Below are 23,013 nucleotides of genomic sequence, written 5' to 3'. Positions count from 1 at the left end.
TTCGATCTCCGACGCTCGCTTGAGTACGTCACTTTGCTGACTGCTGCTTCGCCGCCCGTGTATAATATGAGTTGTTAGGGGAGCACAAGTTCGCTCGAATAAACGTGTTTTCCTTCAAGACAACTGCGTCGTCTCTGGTTTCGTGACATCTGGTGAAGGTGCGGGGTAGCACCCTTCATGACGACGTCTGGAAGCCGCCAGCCTAGTCCCACTAGAGCCAGCCTCTGACTGCAAGGTTTGCCGCCCGGGTTCGGCTTCCTGTCAGAAAAACCCATGACAACGACTGCTGCAACCACCACCATGGTGCAAGACCCAACGTCGCCAATCCTGCGGCAGGAGCCCCAGGAACCGCCAACATTCCGAGGAGCCCCCGCCGAAGACCCGGAGGAATGGTTGGAGAAGCTGGAGTGCGGGCGGATTTTCAACAGGTGGGACGATGAAGAAACCTTCCGGCATATTTTCTTTTACTCGGAGGATGCAGCTCAAACTTGGTTCGAGAACAACGAGAACGCCTTGACCGACTGGACGCAATTCAAAAGCGAGTTCCTTAAGACCTTCACGACCGTGGTGAAAAAAAAACGAGCGGCGCTTTTATGGGAAACTCGAACGCAGCACCCAAATGAAGGATTCCTAATCTTCGTTGAGGAAATGAAGCGACTATTTCGTCGCGCTGACGCGGATATGATGGAATAAAGGAAACCGAGGTTTCTGATGGGAGGAGTAAAGCAAGAACTTTTTGCTTGCCTTGTCTGCAACACCCCCAAATCGTATCCGAATTCGCGTCTGAGGCAGCCGCCATGGAGAAGACATTGGAAATTCGCACGCGGCAGTATAACCGTCCCATCAATGCGCTAGTTGCGGACACGATCGCTGCCGGGGCTCTTACCTCTGACACACTACGTGAGACAATCTGCGCTGTCGTCAGAGAAGAACTGCGGAACCTCTTCCCAACAGCGCCACAACCCCAAGTCACCTCTATGAGCGACGTGATCCGGGAAGAAATTCAACACGCTTTCGGGACTTTTCCGCCTTCCTACATCACCCTATAGAGATCGATGAATACGTGTCCAACACCAACCGAGGACCAGACCGCTTCAAAAGATCGCCGTCTCCCTACCCATACCAGTCGCGCAACCGCCGTAGCAATGCTGATTTTGCACGTGAAAGGTCCCCAAGCCCACGCGAGGGAAACTCAAATCAGCAACTTCGGGAGGTAAAGTTGCACAACGGCGGAAAAATGAAAACCCTCCAACGGTGCAGCAACTCGCTGAAGACCATGATTCATGACATGCCCCGACCCCGACGACCCAATCTAACCCTGAAGTGACTGCCGACCACGACGACAGCAAAACGGTGCGACGCACAGCCGACCTGACCGAACATTCCGATGACAATACAACGAAGACCACGACGCACATTGCCCGACCATTGCACGCAGAAGCCGAGATACGACGCCACGACGCACCCGGAACTCGCTGAAGGCAGCGTCCAATGTTCAGCGGTCCATTGACGTTTTTGAAGTAGTCGCCCTCATAGACACGGGAGTCGACTACTCAGTCATGAGTAGACCTTTTGCGTCTAAGCTGAAGAAAGTTATGGCCAGATGGGACGGTCCGCACAATTGCACAGCAGGAGGCCACCTCATGACGCCAAGTCGAACGTGCACATCGCGCGTCCCCATAGACGGCACAACGGACCCGGCGGCTTTCCTCATTTTGCCTTACTGCTCCCGCGACGTAACTCTCGAAATAGGCTTTTTGACTGACTTAGGCGTAATAATTGGTCTACAGACCAAGTCCATACCTTTCTCCTCCGGTCCCTCCGTGACGCCGGAACCTAACCCCGAACACCGTGCTGGTTTAAGGATTGCCGATGATACCGTCACACTGCTACCGCGCACAAGCTTGATGATCACCGTCTACTGTGAAGATGCTGTTTCGGACGTCGACGCTATCGTAGAGAGTGTCCAAAGGTTGCTCCTCGACCGCGGTGCCTCCGTTGCAAGAGGCATAGCGCACTTTACGCAACGCGAATCCCAAGTTTTGGTCACTAATTTCAGCTATGAATACCAGCTTTTAAACAGGGGCGCTGCAATTGCGTTCCTCGAAGAAACGCAAGAAGCAATTGATGTGATCGCCGTTGCCGACTGAACACGCACTGGAAGATACCTTCAAGCTTACGAATTCCTTCCACGTGAATCTGGTGTTACTTGAAAAAGAACGGAACAAATCATTGGATTTGCTGCATCGCTACAGAGAGTGTCGTCGAACTCAAAACTACGTCAGACACCTCTAGCGAAGCACCGAATAATAACCGAAGATGGAGCCCGACCTACCCGACAGTCACCGTACCGCGTCTCTTCACACGAGCGGGAAGACATCAGGACTCAGGTCGACGACATGCTCAGCGACGACATTATAGAGCCATCAAAAAGTCCCTGGGCTGCGCCGGTAGTACTCGCGAAGAAAAAAAACGGCACATTAGGGTTTTGTTTGACTACCGGCGACTGAACAAAATCACCAAAAAGGACATGTACCCCCTGCCCCGAATCGACTACGCCCTCGACCACCTCTGCCACGCGAAGTACTTCTCATCGATGGATCTTAAGACCGGCTACTCGAAAATTGAAGTGGACGAGAGAGACCGAGAGAAGACTGCATTTTTAACTCCAGACGGCCTATACCAGATTACGTTGATGCAGTTTAGACTGTGCACGGCGCCAGCAACGTTTCAACGAGTCATGGACATGGTGCTAGCTGGCCTGAAGTGGCACACTTGCTTCGTATACCTCGACGATGTTGCGGTATTCTCCAGGACTTTCGACAAACACCTTGCAAGGTTGCAGTCTGTACTCGAGGCCATATGTACGTTGGGGTTAACACTGAAGCCTGAAAAGTGCCGCTTCACGTACGAGGAACTCAAGTTTTTCGGCCATGTCATAAACGGCACGGGAGTCCGGCGTGATCCGGCAAAAACGTCCGCCAATACGAACTTCCCAAGACCGAAAGATAAGAAGGACGTGCGGAGATTTCTCTGACTATGTGTATACTACAGGCTCTTCGTCGCAAACTTCGCCCAGATTGCAGAGCCACTCACCCGCTTCACGAAAGATAACACCGCTTTCAGCTGAGAAAATGCCCAAGAAACAGCCTTCTGCGAGCTGCAACAATGCCTGCAATGCCTGACTGTGCTCGCGCATTTCGACGAAAACGCCGAAACGGAAATGCACATGGACGCCAGTGATATAGGCTTTGGTGCCGTCCTCGTACAAAAGCCAAGCGGGTGCTAGAAAGTAATCGCCTATGCCAGCCCTGGTCTGTCCAAGGAAGAAAGAAACTACTCAGCCTCTGATAAAGAGTGCCTCGCGATTATATGGGCCATTTCGAAACTTCGCCCATACGTGAATGGAACACCGTTCAAAGTTGTGACAGACCATCATGCACTCGGTTGGGTCGCCAATTTGAAGGACCCCTCTGGCCGTATTGGTAGGTGGAGCTTGCGCCTCCAAGAATTCGACGTTACAGTACTGTAAAATCCGGGAGGAAACACTCCGATGCCGACTGCCTGTCCCGTGCCCCCATCGACCAACCACCACAAGACTGCGATGGAGACAGCGCGTTCTACGGATTCCTGACTGGGAGCGAATTCCCCACCCACCAGCGTGCCGACCCCGATCTACGCGTCATGATCGACTACCTCCAAGAATGCAACATCGCCGTGCCCAGGGCCTTCAAACGCAGCTTACCTGCATTTAGCCTGAAAATCTCCGTCCTCGTGAAGAATTTCAGGCCCGGAACGAGAGCGAAGTATCTTCTTGTCATCCTGGCAGATCTTCGTTACGAAGTTTAGGAAGCATGCCACGACGACCCGTCTTTCGGACATCTTGGCACAGCTCGCACAATTGCTAAAATCAAGATGAAGTACTACTGCACCCTCCTTGCATCCGACGTCACCCACTACATCCGAAGCTGCCGTGACTGCCAGCGACGAAAAACGCCAGCGACGAGACCTGCAGGACTTCTGCAGCCGATCGGCGGCCCGTCTAGGCCCTTCCAACAGATTAGAACGGACCTTCTGGGCCCGTTACCTACATCCCGATCCGAGAACAAGTGGATTGTTGTAGCGACAGACTACATGCCGTGCTACGCAGAGACCACCGCACTTCCGAGGGCGACTGCACAAGAAGTCGCAAAGTTCTTCATAAGCCAAGTTGTGCTGCGACATGGAGCCCCGGAAGTCCTGATCATGGACCGTGGAAGGGCCTTTCCTGCGGAGCTAATAAAAGGGATATTACGCTACAGCAACACGTATCAACGAAGAATGACGGCGTACCCCCTCTTCCCCCAAACTAGCGAACTAACCGAACGCCTGAACAAGACATTCACGGATATGCTGTCAATTTACGTCGATCTTGAACATCAGACTTGGGACGAAGTGCTCCCGTATGTCACCTTTTCGTACAGCATGGCCATCCAGGAAACTCCGCAGATGACGCCGTTCGAGCTTGTCTACGGAAGACGGCCGACTGCGATTCTCGACGCCATGCGTCCGCACATAGACGACGACGAACTCAACGCCGACGTCCAAGGATACCTTCAGCGTGCGGAGGAAGCCCGCCAGCTGGCTCGAGTTCGTACAACGCACCAGCAGCTCGTGGATGCCGGGCGCTACAACCTCTGACACGGAGACGCCGAGTACCACACTGGGGATTGTGTGTGGGTTTGAACTTCCATCCGTCGAGGCGGACTAAGTGAGAATCTTCTGTGGCGATGTTTGGGACCCTACCAGATTCTACGATGTGTCGGCCAACTTACCTACGAGGTGATCCCCGATGGTGATTCGGGAACATCACGATGACGCACGCGACCCGAAGTCGTCAAAGTGGTTCCCTTGAAACCTTACTATGCAAGATGACAGACTTGTTTTTGTTGCTTGTTCGGGCATTCTTTTATTTTAGCATCGGGTCGATGCAGTCTTAGAGGGGAGGGTCACACCGCGAACCATGTATGGGTTTGTTTCTTTAATGTTTAATTTTACTGCCACGCAACGCCCCCTGTGTTATCTGCGTTCCAAACAAAGCGCGCCTTCCATTCTTTACTTTTATGCCACACGGGATACCACAATATTATAAGCAGACTGTTTCGCCCTAACGTCACTAGCCTAGAATTTTCTTCTGTGATCTACAATGTTCTGGATGTAAATCGACGGCTCCAGAAACACTTGCGCCGGAATATAAAGGCCTGCAGCCCAGATGCCGTAGCATTCGATCTTTGACGCTCACTTGAGTACGTCAATTTGCTGACTGCCGCTTTGCCGCCCGTGTATTGTGTGAGTTTGTTAGGGAGCACAAGTTCGCTCCAATAAACGAGTTTTCCTTTTCAAGTCAACTGCGTCGTCTCTGGCTTCGGGGCAATATATATATATATATATATATATAGTATGGAAATGAGGGGCTCGTTGAGGAATTACGGAAAGATAGGTCAGCAGTCTACAACGCCAAAGGAGGCATAGGGGTGTGGTTAGGCTCTTTTCTTTTTTAACTACGGTTAATGAAGTAAACATTTTTTTAGATATACAGAAGAAAGAAAGAAAAACACGCGCCCAGAGTGGGGACCGAACCCACGCCTTTCGTTTACATGTCGAATGCCTTACCAATTCGGCTATCTGGGCAACAGTGTTCTCCTTCACTTTCTGGGCTATTTATATTTACTAGAAGTGTATCTGACGCTTGAGGGTGGTGGCCAGCGCCACTCTGACTACACGGGGAGAAGGGGACCTTCTTTTCAACCCCCGTGGCGTGACTCGAACGTCTACAGCCTGTCATGACTGGGTTACTGGCGGGAAGCCCTCTTATGCTAGCTAGGCATCAAGGCTACCAGAACCGAGACCCTCGCTAGGCTTTCGCAGAATAATACAGTAAGGAAATGAGGGGCTCGTTGAGGAAATACGGAAAGATAGGTCAGCAGTCTACAACGCCAAAGGAGACATAGGGGTGTGGTTTGGCTGTTTTTTTTTCACTACGGTTAATGAAGTAAACTTTTTTTAAATGTACAGAAGAAAGAAAGAAAAACATGCGTCCAGAGTGGGGACCGAACACACGCCTTTCGATTACATGTCGAATGCCTTACCAATTCGGCTATCTGGGCAACTGTGTTCTTCACTTTCTGGGCTATTTATATTTACTAGAAGTGTATCTGACGCTTGAGGGTGGTGGCCAGCGCCACTCTGGCTGAGAGTTTGCCGTGAGATTGCCTAGGTAGCATAAGAGGGCTTCCCGCCAGTAACCCGCTCATGACAGGCTGTAGACGTTCGAGTCACGCCACGGGGGTTGAAAAGAAGGTCCCTTTCTCCCCGTGTAGTCAGAGTGGCGCTGGCTGAGAGTTTGCCGTGAGATTGCCTAGGTAGCATAAGAGGGCTTCCCGCCAGTAACCCGCTCATGACAGGCTGTAGACGTTCGAGTCACGCCACGGGGGTTGAAAAGAAGGTCCCTTTCTCCCCGTGTAGTCAGAGTGGCGCTGGCCGCCACCCTCAAGCGTCAGATACACTTCTAGTAAATGTAAATAGCCCAGAAAGTGAAGGAGAACACAGTCGCCCAGATAGCAGAATTGGTAAGGCATTCGACATGTAATCGAAAGGCGTGGGTTCGGTCCCCACTCTGGGCGCGTGTTTTTCTTTCTTTCTTCTGTACATTTAAAAAAAATGTTTACTTCATTAACCGTAGTGAAAAAAGAAAAGAGCCTAACCGCACCCCTATGCCTCCTTTGGCGTTGTAGACAGCTGACCTATCTTTCCGTATTTCCTCAATGAGCCCCTCATTTCCTTACTGTATTATTCTGCGAAAGCCTAACGAGGGTCTCGGTTCTGGCAGCCTTGATGCCTAGGTAGCATAAGAGGGCTTCCCGCCAGTAACCCGCTCATGACAGGCTGTAGACGTTGGAGTCACGCCACAGGGGTTTAAAAGAAGGTCCCCTTCTCCCCGTGTAGTCAGAGTGGCGCGGGCCACCACCCTCAAGCGTCAGATACACTTCTAGTAAATATAAATAGCCCAGAAAGTGAAGGAGAACACAGTCGCCCAGATAGCCGATTTCGTAAGGCATTCGACATGTAATCGAAAGGCGTGGGTTTGGTCTTCACTCTGGGCGCGTGTTTTTCTTTCTTTGTTCTGTATATTTAAAAAAATGTTTACTTCATTAACCGTAGTGAAAAAAGAAAAGAGCCTAACCACACCCCTATGCCTCCTTTGGCGTTGTAGACTGCTGACCTATCTTTCCGTATTTCCTAAACGAGCCCCTCATTTCCTTACTGTATTATTCTGCGAAAGCCTAGCGAGGGTCTCGGTTCGGGCAGCCTTGATGCCTAGGTAGCATAAGAGGCCTTCCCGCCAGTAACCCGCTCATTACAGGCTGTAGACGTTCGAGTCACGCTACGGGGGTTGAAGAGAAGGGCCCCTTCTCCCCGTGTAGTCAGAGTGGCGCTGGCCACCACCCTCAAGCGTCAGATACACTTCTAGTAAATATAAATAGCCCAGAAAGTGAAGGAGAACACAGTCGCCCAGATAGCCGAATTGGTAAGGCATTAGACATGTAATCGAAAGGCGTGGGTTCGGTCCCCACTCTGGGCGCGTGTTTTTCTTTCTTCTGTATATATAGAAAAAAATGTTTACTTCAATAACCGTAGTGAAAAAAGAAAAGAGCCTAACCACAACCCTATGCCTCTTTTGGCGTTGTAGACTGTTGACCTATCTTTCCGTATTTCCTCAATGAGCCCCTCATTTCCTTACTGTATTATTCTGCGAAAGCCTAGCGAGGGTCTCGGTTCTGGCAGCCTTGATGCCTAGGTAGCATAAGGGGGCTTCCCGCCAGTAACCCGCTCATGACAGGCTGTTGACGTTCGAGTCACGCCACGGGGGTTGAAAAGAAGGTCCCCTTCTCCCTGTGTAGTCAGAGTGGCGCTGGCCACCACCCTCAAGCGTCAGATACACTTCTAGTTAATATAAATAGCCCAGAAAGTGAAGGAGAACACAGTCGCCCAGATAGCCGAATTGGTAAGGCATTCGACATGTAATCGAAAGGCGTGGGTTTGGTCCCCACTCTGGGCGCGTGTTTTTCTTTCTTTCTTCTGTATATATAGAAAAAAATGTTTACTTCATTAACCGTAGTGAAAAAAGAAAAGAGCCTAACCACACCCCTATGCCTCCTTTGGCGTTGTAGACTGCTGACCTATCTTTCCGTATTTCCTCAACGAGCCCCTCATTTCCTTACTGTATTATTCTGCGAAAGCCTAGCGAGGGACTCGGTTCGGGCAGCCTTGATGCCTAGGTAGCATAAGAGGGCTTCCCGCCAGTAACCCGCTCATGACAGGCTGTAGACATTCGAGTCACGCCACGGGGGTTGAAAAGAAGGTCCCCTTTTCCCCGTGTAGTCAGAGTGGCGCTGGCCACCACCCTCAAGCGTCAGATACACTTCTAGTAAATATAAATATCCCAGAAAGTGAAGGAGAACACAGTCGCCCTGATAGCTGAATTGGTAAGGCATTCGACATGTAATCGAAAGGCGTGGTTTCGGTCCCCACTCTGGGCGCGTGTTTTTCTTTCTTTGTTCTGTATATTTAAAAAAAATGTTTACTTCATTAACCGTAGTGAAAAAAGAAAAGAGCCTAACCACACCCCTATGCCTCTTTTAGCGTTGTAGACTGCTGACCTATCTTTCCGTAATTCCTCAACGAGCCCCTCATTTCCTTACTGTATTATTGTGCGAAAGCCTAGCGAGGGTCTCGGTTCTGGCAGCCTTGATGCCTAGGTAGCAGAAGAGGGCTTTCCGCCAGTAACCCGCTCATGACAGGCTGTAGACGTTCGAGTCACGCCACGGGGGTTGAAAAGAAGGTCCCCTTCTCCCCGTGTAGTCAGAGTGGCGCTGGCCACCACCCTCAAGCGTCAGATACACTTCTAGTTAATATAAATAGCCCAGAAAGTGAAGGAGAACACAGTCGCCCAGATAGCCGAATTGGTAAGGCCTTTGACATGTAATCGAAAGGCGTGGGCTCGGTCCCCACTCTGGGCGCGTGTTTTTATTCTTTCTTCTGTATATTAAAAAAAATGTTTACTTCATTAACCGTGGTGAAAAAAGAAAAGAGCCTAACCACACCCCTATGCCTCCTTTGGCGTTGTAGACTGCTGACCTATCTTTCCGTATTTCCTCAACGAGAACCCTCATTTCCTTACTGTATTATTCTGCGAAAGCCTAGCGAGGGTCTCGGTTCGGGCAGCCTTGATGCCTAGGTAGCATAAGAGGGCTTCCCGCCAGTAACCCGCTCATGACAGGCTGTAGACGTTCGAGTCACGCCACGGGGGTTGAAAAGAAGGTCCCCTTCTCCCCGTGTAGTCAGAGTGGCGCTGGCCGCCACCCTCAAGCGTCAGATACACTTCTAGTAAATATTGTTACGAGGCAGAACCACGCAAATGCAGTGTATTGACGAAAATTGCAATGCTGAGCAATGCCAGCGAGAGAGTACAGAGACTGGTAGCTGTAAGCCCTTCGTCCTCTTCTAAAGTTCAACCCAAACGGCACATAGCCGTAGCTGCCCTCATCGTCTTCTTCCAACTGTTCCGTAACACAACCCCCCCGGCGGGAAGACGCCGCCACGGCGTCTGGGGACATAACGTTTAGGTGTTGGGGTGGTAAGGCTTGAGCCGGGCCACGTGAACAAGGTCCGTGTGAGGCTGGGCAGAGGTGGGTGGGTGCGGCGTGATTTCATACGTAACGTCGGTGACGCGGCGCAACACGCGATAAGGGCCGGTGTAAGGAGAAAGTAGTTTGGTAGAAAGTCCTACATGACGCTGGGGTGACCACAGTAGCACCAATGAACCTGGATGGAACTGAACATCGACGTGGTGGCGATCATAGAGGGACTTCTGGGATGCTTGTGACGAAGTGAGGCGTGTGCGAGCGATCTGACGAGCGAGATCAGCCTGTGCAATGGCGTCGCTGACGTACTGACTAGGAGGAGCTGAGGCAGGCGAGACAAGAGTATCCAAGGGTAAAGCCGGTTCCCTGCCGAAGAGCAAGTAGAAAGGGGAGTAACCAGCTGTGTCATGGCGGGAGGAATTGTAGGCGAAGGTTACAAATGGCAAGGCGGCATCCCAATCCCGGTGGTCTGAGGAAACATACATAGAAAGCATGTTGAGCAGCGTGCGGTTTAGGCGCTCCGTGAGGCCGTTCGTTTGAGGATGGTAAGCGGTAGTCATTTTATGCTTAGTGGAACAGGAATGAAGAATGTCGGCAATGACTTTAGAGAGGAAATTACGGCCCCGATCGGTCAAGAGCTGTCGAGGTGCTCCATGATGTAGGATGACGTCGTAAAGGAAGAAGTCAGCGACGTCAGTGGCGCAGCTTGTGGGTAGGGCCCGCGTTATGGCGTAGCGTGTTGCATAATCTGTTGCAACGGCAACCCACTTATTGCCAGAAGTGGATGCAGGAAAAGGCTCCAGAAGGTCGAGACCGACGCGGGCGAAGGGTTCGTGAGGGATAGGAAGGGGCTGAAGGAGTCCAGCAGGCAATTTGCAGGGAACCTTTCGCCATTGGCACTGGTCACAAGATTAACATACTTCTTGACCGAACGGTACAAGCCAGGCCAAAAGAAACGGCGGCGTGCGCGAGCGTATGTGCGCGTAACGCCAAGGTGACCAGAAAGTGGATGGTTATGAAGTTGTTCAAGGACGGTGGAACGCAAATGAGGAGGTATGACAAGCAACAGGTCTGGGCCATCGTTTTGAAAGTTCTGGTGGTATAAGACGCCTTCCTGCAGTACGTAATTCCTGGAGGTTCGATCAGGACAATTTGTACGGAGGCGATCGATTATTGATCGGAGGAAGGGGTCCCGGTATTGTTCCGCACCGATTTGCAGCAGTGCGGAGATGGAAAAAATACAGGCCTCTGTGTCATTCCAGGCTACGTCTGGAGTATCCACGGGATAACGCGATAAACAGTCGGCATCACGGTGCAACCGTCCCGATTTGTACACGACTGAAAACGAGTATTCTTGCAAACGCAAAGCCCAGCGGCCAAGGCGGCCCGTAGGATCTTTTAGTGATTGCAGCCAGCACAGGGCGTGATGATCCATTACCACAGAAAACGGACGGCCAAAGAGATATGGGTGGAACTTCGCCACTGCCCACACGAGAGCGAGACACTCGCGTTCGGTTATGGAATAGTTGCGCTCGGCGGCCGAAAGGAGGCGGCTGGCGTACGCGATCACGCGGACTTCGCCAGACTGGTGCTGCACTAAGACCGCTCCTATGCCGTGACCACTGGCGTCAGTGCGCAGTTCGGTTGGAGCGGAAATGTCAAAGTGGGCTAGAATAGGAGTGGTAGTAAGCCTATCAATAAGTGTGGAAAAAGCTTCAGCTTGTGCAGATTCCCACGTGAATGGAACGTCTTTCTTGAGGAGGTCGGTTAAAGGCCTGGCAATATGGGCGAAATTTTGTATGAAGCGGTGGAAGTATGAGCATAGGCCAAGAAAGCTTCTGACGTCTTTTGCGGTGTGCGGTTGGGGAAAGTTTTTGACTGCGTGTATTTTGGCGGGGTCGGGCTGCACGCCGCGAGCATCCACGACGTGACCGAGAATTTGAAGTTGATGTTGGGCGAATCGGCATTTGGATGAATTCAGTTGAAGACCTGCGCGACGGAAAACAGACAGGACCGTGGATAAACGTTCTAAATGCGTTTCAAAGGTCGGAGAGAAAACGATGACGTCGTCGAGGTAGCACAAGCAGGTGGTCCATTTAAGGCCGTGAAGGAGAGCGTCCATCATTCTTTCGAACGTGGCAGGCGCGTTACAGAGCCCGAAAGGCATTACCTTAAATTGGAAGAGACCATCCGGTGTAATAAAGGCGGTTTTTTCTCGGTCCATTTCATCCACGGCGATTTGCCAATAACCGGAACGTAGGTCAATGGAAGAAAAATAGTTTGCTCCGTGGAGGCAATCAAGGGCGTCGTCAATTCGGGGAAGAGGGTACACGTCCTTTTTCGTTATGTGGTTCAGGTGACGGTAATCGACGCAAAATCTCCACGTGTTGTCCTTCTTTTTAACTAGTACTACCGGTGACGCCCAAGGGCTGGAAGAGGGCTCGATGATGTCCTTAGCGAGCATTTTGTCGACTTCGTCTTGTATAATGCGACGTTCAGTTGCGGATACGCGGTATGGCCTGCGGTGGATCGGGCGGGCGTCACCCGTGTGAATACGGTGCTTGACCACACTTGTCTGGCCGAGAGGGCGAGTGCCAAAGTAAAAAATGTCGCTGTAAGAGAGCAGGAGGCGATAAAGGGCTGCAGTATTCTCGTGCGAGAGATCGGGTGAAAATCGTCGGGGAGCATTTTCAGGTCGCCTGGAATACGAAGTACGGATAGCATCGTAAGGGCGATTGCGGCAGTAGCGGGAGACGTGTCCGATACGATGGCAACAAAAGCAAATCGGACGGTCGTCAGGGGTCCGCCAGGCAGTGGGATTGCGGAAACGACGAGGTGCGGTATGATACATGGGTGCGGGGCTTTGCAGAACCGGGTAGACGTCCGGACGATTCATGGCGCAAACCGGGTGAAGGCCCAAGTTGTCAAGTTCTTGGCGGACGACAGCTTGAATAACAGAAATGGATGGGCTGTCACCGCTTGGTGTTGTGAGCGGGGCTGGCGACATGGCCTCAATTTCTCGACGAATTATTCTGGTGAGCGTCTCAGGTGGAGCGGGTGGGGCGACGTCGCGTGGGTGAAGCAGCACGTCGTCGCAGGACGAATCAGCGGCCGTATTCGGAAAGCGGACGAAGTTTTTGGCAATACGGCGGCTTTTGGCTTGCTCCAAGCGTCGGCACTCTGCAATGATGTCGTCCACGTTCGAGCTGTTCTTGAAAACTAGTAAATTGAAAGCGTCGTCCGCAATGCCTTTTAAGATGTGCCCAACCTTTTCTTCCTCAGGCATTGCCCGGTCAACCTTGACACACAGAGCAAGTACGTCGTGAATATATGCGCTGTACGATTCGGTTGAACTCTGGACACGAGACGCGAGGTCGTTCTTGGCGGCAAGCTGATGGTGAGGAGCGTTTCCAAACGCTGCCCGTAGCTTGTCCTTGAATACGTCCCAGCTGGTCAATGTCTCTTCGTTGGTGTCGTACCATGTCAGTGCTGTTCCTTTGAGGCAACACACAGCGTTGGCCAACATCACTGTGGGATCCCACCTGTTAAGTCGGCTGACCCGCTCGAACATATGGATCCACTCATCAGCGTCGACTCCATCATTGCCGGTAAACATTCCAGGTTCTCGAGGGTGAGACACGATGATGGGGGGAATGGCAGCGCCTGAAGGAGGGTCGGTGCTGTTAGGCATCCTGGATGGCGGAATTTGACGACCGCTGCGGAGTTCCGTGGTAAATGGAAAAAGCCCGCAACCTCCACCAAGATGTTACGAGGCAGAACCACGCAAATGCAGTGTATTGACGAAAATTGCAATGCTGAGCAATGCCAGCGAGAGAGTACAGAGACTGGTAGCTGTAAGCCCTTCGTCCTCTTCTAAAGTTCAACCCAAACGGCACATAGCCGTAGCTGCCCTCATCGTCTTCTTCCAACTGTTCCGTAACAATATAAATAGCCCAGAAAGTGAAGGAGAACACAGTCGCCCAGATAGCCGAATTGGTAAGGCATTCGACGTGTAATCGAAAGGCGTGGGTCCGGTCCCCACTCTGGGCGCGTGTTTTTCTTTCTTTCTTCTGTATATATAGAAAAAAATGTTTACTTCATTAACCGTAGTGAAAAAAGAAAAGAGCCTAACCACACCCCTACGCCTCTTTTGGCGTTGTAGACTGTTGACCTATCTTTCCGTATTTCCTCAACGAGCCCCTCATTTCCTTACAGTATCATTCTGCGAAAGCCTAGCGAGAGTCTCGGTTCTGGCAGCCTTGATGCCTAGGTAGCATTAGAGGGCTTCCCGCCAGTAACCCACTCATGACAGGCTGTAGACGTTCGAGTCACGCCACGGGGGTTGAAGAGAAGGTCCCCTTCTCCCCGTGTAGTCAGAGTGGCGCTGGCCACCACCCTCAAGCGTCAGATACACTTCTAGTAAATATAAATAGCCCAGAAAGTGAAGGAGAACACAGTCGCCCAGATAGCCGAATTGGTAAGGCATTCGACATGTAATCGAAAGGCGTGGGTTCGGTCCCCACTCTGGGCGCGTGTTTTTCTTTCTTTCTTCTGTATATATAGAAAAAAATGTTTACTTCAATAACCGTAGTGAAAAAAGAAAAGAGCCTAACCACACCCCTATGCCTCCTTTGGCGTTGTACACTGCTGACCTATCTTTCCGTATTTCCTCAACGAGAACCCTCATTTCGTTACTGTATTATTCTGCGAAAGCCTAGCGAGGGTCTCGGTTCGGGCAGCCTTGATGCCTAGGTAGCATTAGAGGGCTTCCCGCCAGTAACCCACTCATGACAGGCTGTAGACGTTCGAGTCACGCCACGGGGGTTGAAGAGAAGGTCCCCTTCTCCCCGTGTAGTCAGAGTGGCGCTGGCCACCACCCTCAAGCGTCAGATACACTTCTAGTAAATATAAATAGCCCAGAAAGTGAAGGAGAACACAGTCGCCCAGATAGCCGAATTGGTAAGGCATTCGACATGTAATCAAAAGGCGTGGGTTCGGTCCCCACTCTGGGCGCGTGTTTTTCTTTCTTTCTTCTGTACATTTAAAAAATGTTTACTTCATTACCCGTAGTGAAAAAAGAAAAGAGCCTAACCACACCCCTATGCCTCCTTTGGCGTTGTAGACTGCTGACCTATCTTTCCGCATTTCCTCAACGAGCCCCTCATTTCCTTACTGTATTATTCTGCAAAAGCCTAGCGAGGGTCTCGGTTCGGGCAGCCTTGATGCCTAGGTAGCATAAGAGGGGTTCCCGCCAGTAACCCGCTCATGACAGGCTGTAGACGTTCGAGTCACGCCACGGGGGTTGAAGAGAAGGTCCCCTTCTCCCCGTGTAGTCAGAGTGGCGCTGGCCACCACCCTCAAGTGTCAGATACACTTCTAGTAAATATAAATAGCCCAGAAAGTGAAGGAGAACACAGACGCCCAGATAGCCGAATTGGTAAGGCATTTGATATGTAATCGAAAGGCGTGGGTTCGGTTCCCACTCTGGGCGCGTGTTTTTCTTTCTTTGTTCTGTATATTTAAAGAAAATGTTTACTTCATTAACCGTAGTGAAAAAAGAAAAGAGCCTAACCACACCTTTATGCCTCCTTTGGCGTTGTAGACTGCTGACCTATCTTTCCGTATTTCCTCAACGAGCCCCTCATTACCTTACTGTATTATTCTGCGAAAGCCTAGCGAGGGTCTCGGTTCGGGCAGCCTTGATGCCTAGGTAGCATCAGAGGGCTTCCCGCCAGTAACCCGCTTATGACAGGCTGTAGACCTTCGAGTCACGCCACGGGGGTTGAAAAGAAGGTCCCCTTCTCCCGGTGTAGTCAGAGTGGCGCTGGCCACCACCCACCCTCAAGCGTCAGATACACTTCTAGTTAATATAAATAGCCCAGAAAGTGAAAGAGAACACAGTCGCCCAGATAGCCGAATTGGTAAGGCATTCGACATGTAATCGAAAGGCGTGGGCTCGGTCCCCACTCTGGGCGCGTGTTTTTATTCTTTCTTCTGTATATTTAAAAAAAATGTTTACTTCATTAACCGTAGTGAAAAAAGAAAAGAGCCTAACCACACCCCTTTGCCTCGTTTGGCCTTGTAGACTGCTGACCTATCTTTCCGTATTTCCTCAACGAGCCCCTCATTTCCTTACTGTATTATTCTGCGAAAGCCTAGCGAGGGTCTCGGTTCGGGCAGCCTTGATGCCTAGGTAGCATAAGAGGGCTTCCCGCCAGTAACCCGCTCATGACAGGCTGTAGACGTTCGAGTCACGCCACGGGGGTTGAAAAGAAGGTCCCCTTCTCCCCGTGTAGTCAGAGTGGCGCTGGCCGCCATTCTCAAGCATCAGATACACTTCTAGTAAATATAAATAGCCCAGAAAGTGAAGGAGAACACAGTCGCCCAGATAGCCGAATTGGTAAGGCATTCGACATGTAATCGAAAGGCGTGGGTTCGGTCCCCACTCTGGGCACGTGTTTTTCTTTCTTTCTTCTGTACATTAAAAAAAAATGTTTACTTCATTAACCGTAGTGAAAAAAGAAAAGAGCCTAACCACACCCCTATGCCTCCTTTGGCGTTGTAGACTGCTGACCTATCTTTCCGTATTTCCTCAACGAGCCCCTCATTTCCTTACTGTGTTATTCGGCGAAAGCCTAGCGAGGGTCTCGGTTCGGGCAGCCTTGATGCCTAGGTAGCATAAGAGGGCTTCCCGCCAGTTACCCGCTCATGACAGGCTGTAGACGTTCGAGTCACGCCACGGGGGTTCAAAAGAAGGTCCCCTTCTCCCCGTGTAGTCAGAGTGGCGCTGGTCGCCACCCTCAAGCGTCAGATACACTTCTAGTAAATATAAATAGCCCAGAAAGTGAAGGAGAACACAGTCGCCCAGATAGCCGAATTGGTAAGGCATTCGACATGTAATCGAAAGGCGTGGGTTCGGTTCCCACTCTGGGCGCATGTTTTTCTTTCTTTGTTCTGTATATTTAAAAAAAATGTTTACTTCATTAACCATAGTGATAAAACAAAAGAGCCTAACCACACCCCTATGCCTCCTTTGGCGTTGTAGACTGCTGACCTATCTTTCCCTATTTCCTCAACGAGCCCCTCATTTCCTTACTGTATTATTCTGCGAAAGCCTAGCGAGGGCCTCGGTGCGGGCAGCCTTGATGCCTAGGTAGCATAAGAGGGCTTCCCGCCAGTTACCCGCTCATGACAGGCTGTAGACGTTCGAGTCACGCCACGGGGGTTGAAAAGAAGGTCCCCTTCTCCCCGTGTAGTCAGAGTGGCGCTGGCCGCCACCCTCAAGCGTCAGATACACTTCTAGTTAATATAAATAGCCCAGAAAGTGAAGGAGAACACAGTCGCCCAGATAGCCGAATTGGTAAGGCATTCGACATGTAATCGAAAGGCGTGGGTTCGGTCCCCACTCTGGGCGCGTGTTTTTCTTTCTTTCTTCTGTATATATAGAAAAAAATGTTTACTTCAATAACCGTAGTGAAAAAAGAAAAGAGCCTAACCACACCCCTATGCCTCCTTTGGCGTTGTACACTGCTGACCTATCTTTCCGTATTTCCTCAACGAGAACCCTCATTTCCTTACTGTATTATTCTGCGAAAACCTAGCGAGGGTCTCGGTTCGGGCAGCCTTGATGCCTAGGTAGCATAAGAGGGCTTCCCGCCAGTAACCCACTCATGACAGGCTGTAGACGTTCGAGTCACGCCACGGGGTTTGAAGAGAAGGTTCCCTTCTCCCCGTGTAGTCAGAGTGGCGCTGGCCACCACCCTCAAGCGTCAGATACACTTCTAGTAAATATAAATAGCCCAGAAAGTGAAGGAGAACACAGTCGCCCAGATAGCCGAATTGGTAAGGCATTTGACATGTAATCGAAAGGCGTGGGTTCGGTCCCCACTCTGGGCGCGTGTTTTTCTTTCTTTCTTCTGTACATTTAAAAAAATGTTTACTTCATTACCCGTAGTGAAAAAAGAAAAGAGCCTAACCACACCCCTATGCCTCCTTTGGCGTTGTAGACTGCTGACCTATCTTTCCGCATTTCGTCAACGAGCCCCTCATTTCCTTACTGTATTATTCTGCAAAAGCCTAGCGAGGGTCTCGGTTCGGGCAGCCTTGATGCCTAGCTAGCATAAGAGGGCTTCCCGCCAGTTACCCGCTCATGACAGGCTGTAGACGTTCGAGTCACGCCACGGGGGTTGAAAAGAAGGTCCCCTCCTCCCCGTGTAGTCAGAGTGGCGCTGGCCGCCACCCTCAAGCGTCAGATACACTTCTAGTAAATATAAATAGCCCAGAAAGCAAAGGAGAACACAGTCGCCCAGATAGCCGAATTGGTAAGGCATTCGACATGTAATCGAAAGGCGTGGGTTCGGTTCCCACTCTGGGCGCGTGTTTTTCTTTCTTTGTTCTGTATATTTAAAAAAAAATGTTTACTTCATTAACCGTAGTGAAAAAAAAAAGAGCCTAACAACACCCCTATGCCTCCTTTGGCGTTGTAGACTGCTGACCTATCTTTCCGTATTTCCTCAACGAGCCCCTCATTTCCTTACTGTATTATTCTGCGAAAGCCTAGCGAGGGTCTCGGTTCGGGCAGCCTTGATGCCTAGGTAGCATAAGAGGGCTTCCCGCCAGTTACCCGCTCATGACAGGCTGTAGACGTTCGAGTCACGCCACGGGGGTTGAAAAGAAGGTCCCCTTCTCCCCGTGTAGTCAGAGTGGCACTGGCCGCCACCCTCAAGCGTCAGATACACTTCTACTAAATATAAATAGCCCAGAAAGTGAAGGAGAACACAGTCGCCCAGATAGCCGAATTGGTAAGGCATTCGACATGTAATCGAAAGGCGTGGGTTCGGTTCCCACTCTGGGCGCGTGTTTTTCTTTCTTTCTTCTGTACATTAAAAAAAAATGTTTACTTCATTACCCGCAGTGAAAAAAGAAAACAGCCTAACCACACCCCTATGCCTCCTTTGGCGTTGTAGACTGCTGACCTATCTTTCCGTATTTCCTCAACGAGCCCCTCATTTCCTTACTGTATTATTCTGCGAAAGCCTAGCGAGGGTCTCGGTTCTGGCAGCCTTGATGCCTAGGTAGCATAAGGGGGCTTCCCGCCAGTAACCCGCTCATGACAGGCTGTTGACGTTCGAGTCACGCCACGGGGGTTGAAAAGAAGGTCCCCTTCTCCCTGTGTAGTCAGAGTGGCGCTGGCCACCACCCTCAAGCGTCAGATACACTTCTAGTTAATATAAATAGCCCAGAAAGTGAAGGAGAACACAGTCGCCCAGATAGCCGAATTGGTAAGGCATTCGACATGTAATCGAAAGGCGTGGGTTTGGTCCCCACTCTGGACGCGTGTTTTTCTTTCTTTCTTCTGTATATATAGAAAAAAATGTTTACTTCATTAACCGTAGTGAAAAAAGAAAAGAGCCTAACCACACCCCTATGCCTCCTTTGGCGTTGTAGACTGCTGACCTATCTTTCCGTATTTCCTCAACGAGCCCCTCATTTCCTTACAGTATTATTCTGCGAAAGCCTAGCGAGGGTCTCGGTTCTGGCAGCCTTGATGCCTAGGTGGCATAAGAGGGCTTCCCGCCAGTAACCCGCTCATGACAGGCTGTTGACGTTCGAGTCACGCCACGGGGGTTGAAAAGAAGGTCCCCTTCTCCCTGTGTAGTCAGAGTGGTGCTGGCCACCACCCTCAAGCGTCAGATACACTTCTAGTTAATATAAATAGCCCAGAAAGTGAAGGAGAACACAGTCGCCCAGATAGCCGAATTGGTAAGGCATTCGACATGTAATCGAAAGGCGTGGGCTCGGTCCCCACTCTGGGCGCGTGTTTTTATTCTTTCTTCTGTATATTAAAAAAAAGTTTCCTTCATTAACCGTAGTGAAAAAAGAAAAGAGCCTAACCACACCCCTATGCCTCCTTTGGCGTTGTAGACTGCTGACCTATCTTTCCGTATTTCCTCAACGAGCCCCTCATTATCTTACTGTATTATTCTGCGAAAGCCTAGCGAGGGTCTCGGTTCGGGCAGCCTTGATGCCTAGGTAGCATAAGGGGGCTTCCCGCCAGTTACCCGCTCATGACAGGCTGTAGACGTTCGAGTCACGCCACGGGGGTTGAAAAGAAGGTCCCCTTCTCCCCGTGTAGTTAGAATGGCGCTGGCCGCCACCCTCAAGCGTCAGATATACTTCTAGTAAATATAAATAGCCCAGAAAGTGAAGGAGAACACAGTCGCCCAGATAGCCGAATTGGTAAGGCATTCGACATGTAATCGAAAGGCGTGGGTTCGGTTCCCACTCCGGGCGCGTGTTTTTCTTTCTTTCTTCTGTATATAAAAAAAATGTTTACTTCATTAACCGTAGTGAAAAAAGAAAAGAGCCTAACCACACCCCTATGCCTCCTTTGGCGTTGTAGACTGCTGACCTATCTTTCCGTATTTCCTCAACGAGCCCCTCATTATCTTACTGTATTATTCTGCGAAAGCCTAGCGAGGGTATCGGTTCTGGCACCCTTGATGCCTAGGTAGCATAAGGGGGCTTCCCGCCAGTAACCCGCTCATGACAGGCTGTTTACGTTCGAGTCACGCCACGGGGGTTGAAAAGAAGGTCCCCTTCTCCCTGTGTAGTCAGAGTGGTGCTGGCCACCACCCTCAAGCGTCAGATACACTTCTAGTTAATATAAATAGCCCAGAAAGTGAAGGAGAACACAGTCGCCCAGATAGCCGAATTGGTAAGGCATTCGACATGTAATCGAAAGGCGTGGGTTCGGTTCCCACTCTGGGCGCGTGTTTTTCTTTCGTTCTTCTGTACATTTAAAAAAAATGTTTACTTCATTACCCGTAGTGAAAAAAGAAAAGAGCCTAACCACACCCCTATGCCTCTTTTGGCGTTGTAGACTGTTGACCTATCTTTCCGTATTTCCTCAACGAGCCCCTCATTTCCTTACTGTATTATTCTGCGAAAGCCTAGCGAGGGTCTCGGTTCTGGCAGCCTTGATGCCTAGGTAGCGTAAGGGGGCTTCCCGCCAGTAACCCGCTCATGACAGGCTGTTGACGTTCGAGTCACGCCACGGGGGTTGAAAAGAAGGTCCCCTTCTCCCTGTGTAGTCAGAGTGGCGCTGGCCACCACCTTCAAGCGTCAGATACACTTCTAGTTAATATAAATAGCCCAGAAAGTGAAGGAGAACACAGTCGCCCAGATAGCCGAATTGGTAAGGCATTCGACATGTAATCGAAAGGCGTGGGTTCGGTCCCCACTCTGGGCGCGTGTTTTTCTTTCTTTCTTCTGTACATTTAAAAAAAATGTTTACTTCATTAACCGTAGTGAAAAAAGAAAAGAGCCTAACCACACCCCTATGCCTCCTTTGGCGTTGTAGACTGCTGACCTATCTTTCCGTATTTCCTCAACGAGCCCCTCATTTTCTTACAGTATCATTCTGCGAAAGCCTAGCGAGGGTCTCGGTTCTGGCAGCCTTGATGCCTAGGTAGCATAAGAGGGCTTCCCGCCAGTAACCCGCTCATGACAGGCTGTTGACGTTCGAGTCACGCTACGGGGGTTGAAGAGAAGGTCTTCTTCTCCCCGTGTAGTCAGAGTGGCGCTGGCCACCACCCTCAAGCGTCAGATACACTTCTAGTAAATATAAATAGCCCAGAAAGTGAAGGAGAACACAGTCGCCCAGATAGCCGAATTGGTAAGGCATTAGACATGTAATCGAAAGGCGTGGGTTGGGTCCCCACTCTGGGCGCGTGTTTTTCTTTCTTTCTTCTGTATATATAGAAAAAAAATGTTTACTTCAATAACCGTAGTGAAAAAAGAAAAGAGCCTAACCACACCCCTATGCCTCTTTTGGCGTTGTAGACTGTTGGCCTATCTTTCCGTATTTCCTCAACGAGCCCCTCATTTCCTTACTGTATTATTCTGCGAAAGCCTAGCGAGGGTATCGGTTCTGGCACCCTTGATGCCTAGGTAGCATAAGGGGGCTTCCCGCCAGTAACCCGCTCATGACAGGCTGTTTACGTTCGAGTCACGCCACGGGGGTTGAAAAGAAGGTCCCCTTCTCCCTGTGTAGTCAGAGTGGTGCTGGCCACCACCCTCAAGCGTCAGATACACTTCTAGTTAATATAAATAGCCCAGAAAGTGAAGGAGAACACAGTCGCCCAGATAGCCGAATTGGTAAGGCATTCGACATGTAATCGAAAGGCGTGGGTTCGGTTCCCACTCTGGGCGCGTGTTTTTCTTTCTTTCTTCTGTACATTTAAAAAAAATGTTTACTTCATTACCCGTAGTGAAAAAAGAAAAGAGCCTAACCACACCCCTATGCCTCTTTTGGCGTTGTAGACTGTTGACCTATCTTTCCGTATTTCCTCAACGAGCCCCTCATTTCCTTACTGTATTATTCTGCGAAAGCCTAGCGAGGGTCTCGGTTCTGGCAGCCTTGATGCCTAGGTAGCATAAGGGGGCTTCCCGCCAGTAACCCGCTCATGACAGGCTGTTGACGTTCGAGTCACGCCACGGGGGTTGAAAAGAAGGTCCCCTTATCCCTGTGTAGTCAGAGTGGCGCTGGCCACCACCTTCAAGCGTCAGATACACTTCTAGTTAATATAAATAGCCCAGAAAGTGAAGGAGAACACAGTCGCCCAGATAGCCGAATTGGTAAGGCATTCGACATGTAATCGAAAGGCGTGGGTTCGGTCCCCACTCTGGGCGCGTGTTTTTCTTTCTTTCTTCTGTACATTTAAAAAAATTTTTACTTCATTAACCGTAGTGAAAAAAGAAAAGAGCCTAACCACACCCCTATGCCTCCTTTGGCGTTGTAGACTGCTGACCTATCTTTCCGTATTTCCTCAACGAGCCCCTCATTTTCTTACAGTATCATTCTGCGAAAGCCTAGCGAGGGTCTCGGTTCTGGCAGCCTTGATGCCTAGGTAGCATAAGAGGGCTTCCCGCCAGTAACCCGCTCATGACAGGCTGTTGACGTTCGAGTCACGCCACGGGGGTTGAAAAGAAGGTCCCCTTCTCCCCATGTAGTCAGAGTGGTGCTGGCCGCCACCCTCAAGCGTCAGATACACTTCTAGTAAATATAAATAGCTCAGAAAGTGACGGAGAACACAGTCGCCCAGATAGCCGAATTGGTAAGTCATTCGACATGTAATCTAAAGGCGTGGGTTCGGTCCCCACTCTGGGCGCGTGTTTTTCTTTCTTTCTTCTGTACATTTAAAAAAAATGTTTACTTCATTAACCGTAGTGAAAAAAGAAAAGAGCCAAACCACACCCCTATGCCTCCTTTGGCGTTGTAGACTGCTGACCTATCTTTCCGTATTTCCTCAACGAGCCCCTCATTTCC

General features: G+C 50.5%; 6 non-coding genes across 6 annotated transcripts; all 6 read left to right on the top strand.

The window, feature by feature from the left end:
- Window positions 1-16,065: 16,065 nt before the first annotated feature.
- Window positions 16,066-16,137, top strand: Trnat-ugu (transfer RNA threonine (anticodon UGU)). Its single transcript has one exon. It is a non-coding gene; the product is annotated as a tRNA-Thr (tRNA).
- Window positions 16,138-16,545: 408 nt separating this feature from the next.
- On the top strand, window positions 16,546-16,617 carry Trnat-ugu (transfer RNA threonine (anticodon UGU)). The gene has a single exon. It is a non-coding gene; the product is annotated as a tRNA-Thr (tRNA).
- A 1,369-nt stretch (window positions 16,618-17,986) lies between these two features.
- Window positions 17,987-18,058, top strand: Trnat-ugu (transfer RNA threonine (anticodon UGU)). Its single transcript has one exon. It is a non-coding gene; the product is annotated as a tRNA-Thr (tRNA).
- Window positions 18,059-18,466: 408 nt separating this feature from the next.
- On the top strand, window positions 18,467-18,538 carry Trnat-ugu (transfer RNA threonine (anticodon UGU)). Its single transcript has one exon. It is a non-coding gene; the product is annotated as a tRNA-Thr (tRNA).
- Window positions 18,539-20,382: 1,844 nt separating this feature from the next.
- Window positions 20,383-20,454, top strand: Trnat-ugu (transfer RNA threonine (anticodon UGU)). Its single transcript has one exon. It is a non-coding gene; the product is annotated as a tRNA-Thr (tRNA).
- Window positions 20,455-21,824: 1,370 nt separating this feature from the next.
- Window positions 21,825-21,896, top strand: Trnat-ugu (transfer RNA threonine (anticodon UGU)). The gene has a single exon. It is a non-coding gene; the product is annotated as a tRNA-Thr (tRNA).
- Window positions 21,897-23,013: the final 1,117 nt, after the last annotated feature.

The sequence above is a fragment of the Haemaphysalis longicornis genome, unplaced genomic scaffold, assembly GCF_048455015.1.
Source record: "Haemaphysalis longicornis isolate Haplotype H1 unplaced genomic scaffold, Haemaphysalis longicornis Haplotype H1 scaffold_6, whole genome shotgun sequence".
NCBI classification, from domain to species: Eukaryota; Metazoa; Arthropoda; class Arachnida; order Ixodida; family Ixodidae; genus Haemaphysalis; species Haemaphysalis longicornis.
This window is presented reverse-complemented; position numbering and strand designations above follow the sequence as displayed.